Source organism: Sapajus apella, unplaced genomic scaffold (genome assembly GCF_009761245.1).
Source record: "Sapajus apella isolate SASKATOON/1434 unplaced genomic scaffold, GSC_monkey_1.0 scaffold4, whole genome shotgun sequence".
Classification (NCBI taxonomy): domain Eukaryota; kingdom Metazoa; phylum Chordata; class Mammalia; order Primates; family Cebidae; genus Sapajus; species Sapajus apella.
In genome coordinates, this window is record NW_022436944.1 from 20,844,868 (window position 1) to 20,857,214 (window position 12,347).

Genomic DNA, 12,347 nt, shown 5'->3' on the forward strand with positions numbered 1-12,347 from the left:
TTCTAGTAATTGAACAAAATTGAAACTGTTCAACCTTATTAATGAAACTTAAGTGGAAAGAAAACAAAAATGACAGAAAAAAAAGTACAAAGGAAAAGACACCCATAGAAAACTATACATTGGCAAGGTAATCGAAGTTCAATGTTCACCATTTTGTTGAGCATGGCAACTGAGTACAGAGTTTGGCTGCCACATTAGAGCTTGGTATGATATGGGATAAATCAAGCAAACCCTATGTACAGTGATTAAAATGAGATCCATTTACTGGTATATGTTTCCTGGCTTCTGACACTGCCAGGATAATTGCCACTGCCAAGGCTGTATGTTCAATAAACTCAATCAGCCAATCCAAAAAGTCACGTGATGCTGTTGCATGGTGCCAAGCAAAGGCGAGAGTTGCTGGGGAGCCTTGGAGGGGGGAAAGCTCATACAAATGAGCTTTTTGGCAGGATATAATCCCCTTTGGAGGGACCCCTACCTTTCACAGAGCATACTGCATTTTGCTAGGAACAAGTCCTAACTGTGTTCCTTTAGAGAAATCCCAGTAAGCTTTCCCATCACAGATAATATTAGCTCTCATGGTGGCAAAAGCTACTGATGAGTGCCTGCTATCTTTAAGATTAGTTTGCAAAATGATCACTTATTCTTATAGCATCTTTTGTTGCTATTTCTCTCTTCAAATGAAAACTTTCTAAATTCTCTAGGATTTTGCCTATCATGTTTCCATACTTTTTCTCCTATTTCCAAGTTAGAATGTATAAACAGTGTGAGAAAAGATAGCATGTAATAAAATGAGTATGTAATACAAAAATGGAGAGAAAAATATTTTATTTATAGTTGAATTTAAGTTTATTCTAGGACACATACTTATTTTTGCTTTTTACATGTAAATCGTTTGTTTTCATGATTTTAATTCAAGGCTCTCAGGGGGCACATTGTTCATCTTATACCTTTTTATAAACTGAATAAGAGAGCCTCCTATTTCTTATTCTAGCTTTTTCAGAATAGTTGATTCCTTACTATCAAGTATTCATTACTCTACTGCTTTGCTTGTTTTCATGTATTCCTATACTTGGTTTCTTGAGAGCATGAGAATATTGCTTACAGACACTGCTAAATAAATCCTTCATTTATTTAGTTGATAGAAGATAGAGAACAAGAGTTTGGATTTAGCAAAGTCAGCTTTGTAATGACAACGTTGTTTATAGCTTAGTTATGGAATATGTTGCACCTTGATTTCTTTGTATAATATTTATAAATGGTTATGTTTTAATTTAATTTTCTTGCTAAAATATTTTCTTTGAATTTATGAAAAGAAATGGAAAGGCCAATGTCCACAAACACCAATATCTCCAAAATAATAATTTTTAGATTTTTTTTCATCTAAAGAATTAATGTTTAAATTTTCAAGCCCACATAAACATAAATTACAAGTTATATAATGGTTCTTTCATGACATGGGAGTAAAAATGTGATCCACAGCTTTCTGTCTCTCTCTCTCTCTGTGTTTATGTGTGTATGTGTTTGCTTAATTTTTCTTTTATATTGTTGTTTTTTGGAGAAATTGTGTTTCACCAAGTGAAAATTAGACCAAAAATCTATAATTACTAGAATTTTTAAATGAAAAAAAAATCCATCTCTAAAATTAATACTTCTTAATATCTCACAGTATTACAAGGAAGAAAGGATAAAAATTTACAGACTGCTTAATTCTAACAGATTTTTTTAGAAAAATAAAATACACTGTGTATTTATTTGCTGTTTAATAGTAGCTTTTCTTCTTTATTACCATCAAAACTTACAAAAAGAAGGCAAGCGTTTTGAGAATCTATGAAAGCCTTTTAAAGAAAGGATTTTCTGTAACCAATAACTTGGATGCACCTCGTCTATTTCCACTGTTATCCTCAGTACAAACTTCCAACATGGGTCACCTAGACGCCTAGACCTCACCAGAGCCTCTTAATTACCCTCATCTTCCATACTGGGCTCTGTTTGTAATCTATTCTGCACATTCAGTGAGAGAGATGAGTTAGGTAATACCATACGTGAGCATATAATCCATCAATAGCTTCATCACATTCTGAATTTCAGGCCTAAAAGCGCTGAATAACTTATCTGTAACCTTTCTCTCTCCCCTTTAAATCCCATGCCAGGCTTTCCTGTGCTCTGTGCACTCACTGGCTGCCTGTCTATCTTTAGGTCATACTAAGCATGGAGCTGCCCCAGGGTTTTCTCATTGATATGATTTGGCTGTGTCCCCACTCAAATCTCATCTTGAATTCTCCTGTGTTGTGGGAGGGAGGCAGGGAAAGTAATTGAATCATGGAGGCAGGTCTTTCCCATGCTGTTCTCATGATACTGAATAAGTCCCATGAGATCTGATGCTTTTAAAAATAGGACTTCCCCTTCACAAACTCTCTCTCTTTGCCTTCTTCCATCCATGTAAGATGTAATTTGCTCCTTCTTGCCTTCCGCTATGTTTGTGAGGCCTCCCCAGCCATGTGGAATTGCAAGTCTATTAAACCTCTTTTTCTTCCTAGTCTAGAGTATGTCTTTATCAGTAGTGTGAAAATGGAATGATACACTCAGATTTCCTCTCTGACCCCATCTTGGCCAGATCAGCCCATAACTACCTCCTCTCGTCATTTAGGCAACAGCTCATTTTTGCATTCCAGGGAGGCTTTTTTTTTTTTTTTCTTTAGTAAACACTTAGGGCTCTTTATTCAGGCAGTAAAGTAAGGAACAGCAAAGTGGTAGGGCTACACCATCACCATAGCAACAGAAAGCCTCAAAAACATAAAGTCCCTCAACTTCTGTCTGGTAGACTCTTTGTAGCTCAGGAGAAACACATTTTAACTGGCTGAGAACAAGGCCAGGCAGCCTGGCCACACTGTGGAAGGACAGCTGGGTGCACAGCCTCTGGTCAGTCCTGGAAGTGCTTAGTGAAGGCTTCCAGCAGCTCCTGCTTCTTCAGCCCCCTGTTCAGCCCGTACGCCTGGCAAGCCTATTTCAGCATGGGCACAGTGAACTTGCCCAGTGTGCCTTTGCTGATGTGGGTCTTCAGCCCCTCTCCTGAATACTCCAGCTTGGGACTTTTGCTTCCAGAACCTTCATTATCATGTTTTCTGTTGGTAACTTTCCCTTCAGGATTGTAATCTGGTGGGTAAGCAAGCTCCTCAAATTCATCCACCAGGGAACCCAGTTTTTTATTCATTGCTTCAACCTTGGGCAATGTCAGGTCCACTGCTTGTTCAGGCTCCATCAAATCGAAGACCAAGGACTCCAGGTTCCTGAAGTGCTGCTGTAGTGTGGGGTTCTCAAAGCTGTCACTTTTGTATGTGAAGCAGAACTTCTTAATGACAGCCTTCATCTTGCCCACCTGCTCTGGAGTTGCCATGATTTTTTCAGTAAAGGGCACCTTCCTTTTATCATCAGCAAATGGTAAAAAGACCAGCTGAAAGCCTGGAGGAGTGACCTGAATTTTCTGGTCATCCAACTTCTTGTCCTGTGGCACCAAAGCCACAAAATAAGAGGGGACGTTCCTCCGGGGTGTCCAGGGAGGCTTTTCTATTGCTTTAGTCTGAGAAGTGCCTTCGTCTCCTCTCAACTCAGATACTCTCTATGCTGAATAGCATCACCAGTTTTGTTACCTTTAGCATTCCTATCACAAAATATTTATTTATCCATTTACTTATCTTCTGTATATCCCCATAAAGAACACAAGCTCCATAAGCCTACATTCTCATACCTCTATACTCATACTTGTCACATAGCAGGTGCATAATAAATGGAACCTGAGGTTAGTGTGACGCCAAGGGACTGGGGCAGAGAAATTACATTAAGATTCTGTATATCATGATTATGGCTGCAATTGTGATAATGGTTACTATTTCAAGTTAGTAATGATAAAGCTTATTCTGTAGATTACTTTAAAAACCTATAACGCACAATGTTTGTAATTATGTGTGTCTGTGATAAAATAAAAAGAACTAGAAATGGAAGTAGCTAATAAATGACCTTACCTTATAATGTCTTTTTGTAGTCCCCTTAGCAATAATGGAGCCTAGTGGAGTAAAAAGAGAGCAGATGAGTCCCTGTTGAATAAAGATCTGGACCGATGGTTCCCCTGGTGCATGGAGCAGAGTGGGAGAGGGACTTCTCTCAAGGCTCACGGACTGCCTGGAGATTAGTTTACTTCATGTACATTTTGCTGGAATGTGACAGCTAATTCACTTTTTTAAAAAACTACAATTCTGGCACAGGTCTTATACTTTGTTCCTAAATTTCTTATTTTTACTCTTGTTGCACGTTGATTTTTCAATTCACTGAAATAAATAGCAGTTATTAAAAAAAATTTTTTTAAATGCATTTTATGACAAATGGTTATGTACAGGCCTCTGGCTCCTTCATCTAAGTCTGGGGAGAGGAGACTATGGTAATATTGTATTAGAAATATTACAGAAGCACCTGTTTTTCATGAAATTCTGGAGTAATAGAAGAACTTGTTCTTCATGAAATTCTGAAGTGCAGAAGCCTAATAATGGTCCTCTTCTAATAGGCAACTAAAGTAAGAGTTCATAGTAGATGTTTCCTCTATGTCCCAGATTACTATAAGTATTCTTCATGGGAATTCACATTATTAAATGCATCTTGGAAAATCTGTTACCAGCAGGAGAGCTGGGGAATATGGTTTATTTGCAAATCACATAATGTCTCAATAAAAATGTTTTGGTAGTCTATCTGATAGAAAAGTTTAATTTATAGTTGAATCTGGAAGAAAGAACCCAAGTCTTTTTATTACACTATCTTTACCCTTAGGTTAGGTAGATAATGTTATGTGTATTATTTTATTTATTTAGTTTTAATCTATTTTAGGTTCTTTAGAATAAGTACATAATTATGCAGTTCATCACCCTTAAAATCTCTTGTCTCACACTCTTCATGATTTTTCCTCTAATATATCTGATAACATATACCTGCTATGTAGTATAGATTATCTGGTAAACATCTTGCAGATGCCTCATCTGGTGGCATACATGGTAAGGAAGGTGACCAGTACCTTCTAAATAAATTTAGAGAGGGGAATCCTTCCAAAACACTCTTCATTTTCAAAAAACTCTATTTCATAGCTATTTAAACTTTAATCACTCAGGTTGTTCTGAAAGTAAGACCAGACACATTTCAATTATAGGCTCCTTGGGGAAGATGACTTTATCACTTTATTATATTGTATAGCCACAGCTTTTATATACTTAATAAATATTAAACATTATTTTTAATCAGTTGAGCAATGAGGACTCCATCTTATTGTCTTTTTAAAGATTTTTCTATTTAAGCACTTAAAAAAGTAGAAAGTCACTGCCTAAAATCAGGAGTCTCCTAACTCATTAACTAGTTAAATGTTCAAAAAGGTTACTCTATCAAACTGAGTATATTTAAAATGGGCATTGTTATGAATATAATTTTGGTTTCAAAAGGCTGTTGTCTTTTATTCTTCTCATACTCAATCCCTTTGTGTGTGTGTGTGTGTAGCTCCCACCGATTTCAAAGATTCTAGAAGAGGAAGAGGAGATAAGTATGATTCTAAACTAACCCACTATTCTGGGACTAAAAAAACCCCATATATACGGACAAATACAAGAAATATAATGGCCTTTATTTTATAGGTTGCTTTCTTCCCCTCATTCTGTTTTACTGGTTTTATTTGAATGAACAAATGCAACATTTACCTCTTAGTTTCATCTGATTCTGGCAAAGTTGTGAGATTATCAGAGTGTTTCATTGTAAGAGATCACTAAAGAAAAAAATCATTTTCTGAAAGAAAATTATTTTGGAGCTACTCACTTATAAAAGCTCATTTATTTTAATTTAAATTGATGGTTTCTGAAAAAAAAAAAAGGAAAGCAGTTTTCTTCTTCATTTACAAATACTTTCCATCACTTAGTACTTCTCTAGCTTCATGATTGTGATTATTACTTAAATTATAAATGCTTAGTTTATTTATAGTTATGTTCTCAAGCTCTCATAATTTTACTAAAATCTGTAATGGAATGGTTTTAAGATCAGTATGACTAAACCTAATGGTTCATTAAGTAATTCCCTTAAATATAATCTAAAAGAAAACAGTTTACAGGTCACCCACTTTGTGAATCTTCTCAGGCCTCTCCACTCTGCTATACATATGCACAGATGATTACTTTCTCTCTAGTGATTGATGAACACACCGATTGTAGCACTCATTATACTGCTTATAGTGATTCATTTTACTGTCTGTCTTCTGCAGAAATCTGAGTACTTAATGGTGGGGATCTTGTTCTCCTCATATTTATATCTACACATCTGGGCAATGCCTAGTATATACTAGACAACAAGTAAATGTTTGTTAAAACAGATGTTTTGTTTTCTTTATTTTTGCTTTTTCTGAATATAAAATAATAAATCTTATTGTAGAATATGTGATAGACAACTACAAATATAAAGAACGTTGATTGCTCTCTATTATCTTGAAACAGCCATTGCTAACATTATTGTCTTAATTTTTCTAATTGAATTTAACTTGTGGTTTAAGATGAATAAACAAGATCTGCAACTCAAGACTTCCTTTTTCCTGTCCTTGTTGTTTATTTCACTTGTGGTTGATTATATATTTTTTTAAGTTTTTCTCATCTGCAGTTATTTAGGGTTGATTTTGTCTGTCTTCATTCATTCATTAATTTGTTTTCATATAATAAGTATTCATTGATCTCCTGCTATGTTTTAGATACAATGCCAGATCTTGGAAACATAATATTGAGCAAACACATGTTATCTCTTCTTTCTTGGAACTTATAGTTAGGAGAACAAATTATAACAGAGAGTATTTACAAAAGGGAAGACTTAGAGCTCAATTTTTAAAATGTGAGTTCTTTTCTAGGGGGATGAGAAAAAGAAAACATGGACAGTCTGCAGGGTTCAATGTCTGTGTGGCATTCAGGAGTTTTTTTGTGTTTGAACATCTGCCGCTGTGTGTGTATGTACTTATTCTGATGATGTTGTGGAAGTACTTGAAACTTTCTAGCTGTCCTAAATCCTTCCAGCCATAAATCTAGGTACTCTGCCTCCACAATATTGGATAATTATTTGATTTTCTTTCTGATTTATTATTGATTCATTTAAAAATCTAGTATCAGAATACCTTTTTTTAAGAAGAACTCATGGATTTTCAAGGGTTTGCAACATTGAATTTCACTTTTCAATTTTACTACTTATGTACAGAAATTATATTTGTACTCCACGTATTTTTTTAAAAGTTAAGAACAAATACACCAAGTCAATCTCAGAAAATCAGATATATGTCTGAAGCTATGAGTTGCTTTTCTAACGTTCTCTTCACATTGAAATTGATTAAAGAAGAATTTATCATTTGATTTTTGTATTCCTTAAAAAAATTTTCTAGTTGCCTCTGCTATATTTTAAGTGACATTTATTCAGTAATATTAAAGATTCAATGATAAAGAGGAAAGAGAAGTGAGAAAGGAAGGGCACAAATGGAAGCAGTTCATATGGATTTCCAAATATGATTCATCATCCTTGATTATACCTGTGTTACTTCATAATTTAAACAGATAAATAATTCTAGATAATGTTGGAATTTCTAATAATGCAAATTAGAAATATCATGTACTTTATTTAGTTCTACTCACCTAGTCAATGAGAAGAGGAAAAGTACATAATTAATATTAATAAATTAAAAGATATATTTTAATTAAATCTGAGAAAGAAAATAAATTTTAAATAGCTTTAAATATTCTAAATGACATATGGTAAAGCAAATATCAGTAAAAGAAACTCAAAAGCAACTTGTTGCTTTTGCTGTTTAAGTGTTTTCTTGTAGGAAATGTAGTGCCTTAACAACTTTGGGGGTTATTTTCTATGTTGTTTTAGAAAACTTCAAAAATTATTTGTAGACAAAAAGTAGCATCTATATATTTTGGTTGTATAAAGGTAAGGAGGACCTCATTGTAAATTGTTCATTTTCAGTTTATAACTCCCAACTTTAAAATAAGCTTTGTACTTAATATCTATAGGCTTATATTTTCTTGTTGTTATTTAGCATTTATTTTCTATCATTAGTAGAAACAACACTTGAGAGAGACAGGTAAAATCTTGAAAATATTTTAAGTAACCATCAACAAAATTGAAATTGCCTTCATTTTTACTTGTGATTAATTTCTTTTTTTTTACTTTTCTAAGCAAAATTTTTGAAATATACAGGAAAGTTCACAAGTTATGTCATTTTTCACAAATAAAATTAACACAATCATGAAACCATTATTCATATAGAGGCAGTCCTAGAAAGTGCCTCATGCTCCTTCTAGACCTTAATTTCCTAACAAATGTAATCATTTTTTGGCATCCATTACCATATATTAACTTTGTATGCTTTTGAAATTTATATAAATGAAATCAAACAGTAAGTTCACTATGCTATCTGGCTGTTTTTACACAATATTTTGTTTGTGAGGATTATCCATGCTGCTGACTATAATGGTAACTCATGTTTTTTGCTAGAGAGCAGCAGTCAGAAAAATTTTCCTATAACAAGTAAATAATGATAAATATTTATGTTTTGGGAACTTTATGGTCTCCATCACAACTCCCTAACACTGCCCTTGTGGCATGTTATAATATGAGAGCAACTGTAGATAATATGTAAGTTAATAAACAAGTCTGTTTTCTAATAAAACTTTATTTACAACAGCAGGTGGTGGGCCAGATCCAAACCATGCTGTGCAGTATTCTGTTGTGAGAATAAATCACAGTTCATTTATCCAGTCTTCCATTGGCATTGTTTCCAGTTTGGCTAATAATGCTAAAAACTTTCTAGTTCCTATCTTTTGATGTACATATACATATGTGTTTGAATTATGTAATTGCTGGGACAGAGAGGGTTTAGATTCAGAATTGCTAGATACTATCAAACAGCTTTCTTAATTTACATCCACCAGCTATGTATGAGAGTTCTGTTTGCTCCACTTCTCCACCAACACTTGGTATTGTCAGTTTTTAATGTGGTATAGTGATGATTTACTTTTTAAACAGAGATGATACTGGTAGTTAAATAACTAAATCTACAGCAAGAAATATATCTTCATGGAAGACATTACTATATATATTTAAATTTATGTTTTAACATTAAATTTTAGTGAATCTGTGTCCCTCACACATCTCTAGTTTGGTATACAAACACACACACACACACACACACACACACACACACACACCACAACGCCCGCTTCCCTAAACCTGAAACAAAAACTGCGTTTGCTAGTCTTGAAAGAACACTGTGATTTTCTATTGTGCTTTAGGGAAAAAAAATCATGTATTTGTATGCTTAGAGAAACAGAGAGAAAAAGTGTAGCATCCTATTATCTTTAAGAGGATAATTTCAAAGCCTCAGAAACTGTCTCTAGCCAGTGCTTTCAAAGTAAGCACAAAGTGCAGTGGGATGTGCAGAAAACAGTCATTAATCAGGCACACTGTGAGTTAAGTCTTCACTTCTAGGAATCATTTCTAATCATTTGTAATTAGAAAAATGCTTCTGAAAATGTTTGCCTTGCTAACTATGAAGAGTTGAAACTCTCTCTTTTGGGAAAGTGAGCAGATGGTGTCACTTCATTTACTTTTTCCTGTGTTGCAGGGGGGACTAAGAGATTTAACTGTCCTTTCCACGTCTCCTGCCTAGGGTTTGGATACTTGTCTAGTCTTTGGTCATAGCTTTTGGCTCAGCTATTTATTGTCCAGTTCCCTTTGTTTGATATTACTTTGATCCTCGCCCAATATCAGCAATGCTTTGCTTGGATGACTCTCTCACTCTAGCCCTTACTCTTTTTCTTGGCAGAAGTATTCTTTTCTTTTGGTTGTAAGAATCTGGCCAGTAATGAGGTGGTAAGCTCCTGTCGAAGCAGCAGGAGTTGTCAGTGCTCCTTTCTTTCATTAACTTTCTTGGGCTGTAGCCACAGCAGCGAGACTTCAGGGACTGAGAATTTAACCTTCTCCAGCACCGATCATTTTTCCACATGGATTCACATGGCCCCAGAGCTCCTTGGCCCTTTTCACCAGCCCCCTCTCTTCACACTGCTTTTTATAGTTTATCCTGAACTTTCTGTCCAATGCTCTCCAGGGCCACATGAAATAATATGCTTGAAGCCTTTTTTTTTTTTTTTAAGTTAACTACCTTGTATTCATTGTTGTTAAATGAAGAACACTTTCATACAGCTTTCACAAAAGTTTTGAAACTTCAGTTAACAGCTGTGGCAAATTATCTTTTTCCTTAAGGAAGTAATTGGTAACCATACTTCTGTAGCATAATATCATTTATTTTAATCCTAGTAGAATAAAATATGTATATTATTCTACCTAAAGTAATGACTATATGTGTGTACATAATATATAATTAGAAAATGTACATCTCTTGAAGTAGTAATTTTTCAGTTAAATATTTATATCATCATTTATCATTCATTCTGAAAGAAAAAATGTATTGATGAACTGACTGAGAACTTTGACCTGTGGAGCTTAAAGTGATAATAATCGTAATCCAAAAATAATATTAATAATGATAATTAGTCTATCATGTTTTAGATACCTTCTAGATACAATGCCAGACATCATGTGTTGTATGTGGGTGTGTAAAATTTCTAATTGTCACATGAAACTTGTAAGATAATTATGATCATGACCATTTTACATACAAGGAAAATGAAGCATTGACAGCTTTCTCCCCCAAAGTTAGAATTACACTGGATAGTTCTCTTTCTGCAATTCCTATACCTCTTATCCTTGGTCAACTTCCTGTTCTCTCAGATTTGACTGTCATATATATTATCAATATGTTTGTCATTCCTAGTATATTGAATGTTCATTTGTAGAAGCATGTACAATGTGCAGACGGGCATAACCTATTCTTGAACTTATCATCATGAGCCATACAATGTTAAAGACTAGAATCACTTGTTATTTCAAGTTTATTTTGAAATGATTTCTACCTGTTAATGGAATATCCACCTTTACTGGTGCTTTTGGTTATAAACTATATATATATATATATATACACACATATATATATGTATATATACACACATATATATATGTGTGTATATATACACATATTTAGACTGATACATTTATTTATAATTAATTATGGATTATACTTTTGTGTTATGAGATTAGAGGATAAAGAACCAAATGCAACTGTGCTATTGAGAAGTTTTAACACATGTTACACATATTATTTCCATTAATTTCCATTTTGCCATTAGAGAATGAGATGGTTTTTCATTCCTTGGATCTGTATTGACACCAAATTAATATCAATTGCAGGAAAATGTCCACACTGGCTAATACTTTCTTAATATGTGCCATCATGTGCTTTATTATAGTTTCTCATTTACTGATCTGCGAGCTACTCTAATGTTCCTTCATTTTCATTTGATATATTCAACTCACTTATTCTTATATTTGCAGATGGATATATTTCTATCATTATTTCCAGTAACAGCCATGGGCTTTTAGTTACCCCAGGAAAATTAAAAAGCAACTTCCTCAACAGAGTGCCTTTTATCTCTTATTATTTGGCAGCACAGGCAAAATGCCAATCTAAGTCAATTCAGTCTCATCAGGTATTCTACAATTGGCAATAGAGTAACACTTAGGGGCTGTGGCAATTCCCTTCCAGACTAGGAAATGAGTTCTGAAAAAGATGTACAGGAAGAGTCAGATTATGAAGACATAACATTTTAAAGACAAAGATAGAAGGTGGTCATCAAAATACTTTTCTTAACTTATATAGAGACGTTGTTTGTAAGGAGTTATAAGGTGCAAAAATATTTCATTCGTTTTAGTTCAATGAAGTATCAATTAAAGGTAGAAGAAATAATACATTGTATTTCTATGTTCTTAAAATTACATAAACATTTTCAAATTTATAAATCAATGCTATTGCCAAAATTGTAATATTTTAGAAAATAGACTTTGTTAGAGCAGTTTTATATTCAAAGCAAAATTTAGAAGAAAATACAGAGATTTTCCATATGCTAATTGTCCATACATATACATAACCTCCACATTATCAATATCTCCCACCAGAGTAGTACATTTGTTATAACTGGTGAGCCTACATTGACACATCATTATCATTCACTCTTGGCAGTGTACAGAGGTATAATGACATGTATTTACCATTTATCAGTACAGTATCATAGAGAGTAGTTTCAGTGACCTAAAATCCCCTATGTTTCACCTAGTCTTCCCTCCTTTACCTCCCCACTCAGCAACAATTGATCATTTTTAGGGTCTCCAAAGTTTTG

The 12,347-nt window shown here is 33.9% G+C and overlaps 1 pseudogene across 1 annotated transcript; it reads right to left on the bottom strand.

Moving 5' to 3' along the window:
• Positions 1-2,681: 2,681 nt before the first annotated feature.
• LOC116537844 lies at positions 2,682-10,060 on the bottom strand (annotated as a pseudogene). Its single transcript, XR_004263387.1, has 2 exons — positions 9,866-10,060; positions 2,682-3,619 (listed from the first exon to the last, which is right to left on the bottom strand). The product of XR_004263387.1 is annotated as an X-ray repair cross-complementing protein 6 pseudogene (transcript).
• Between the last annotated feature and the right edge of the window lie 2,287 nt (positions 10,061-12,347).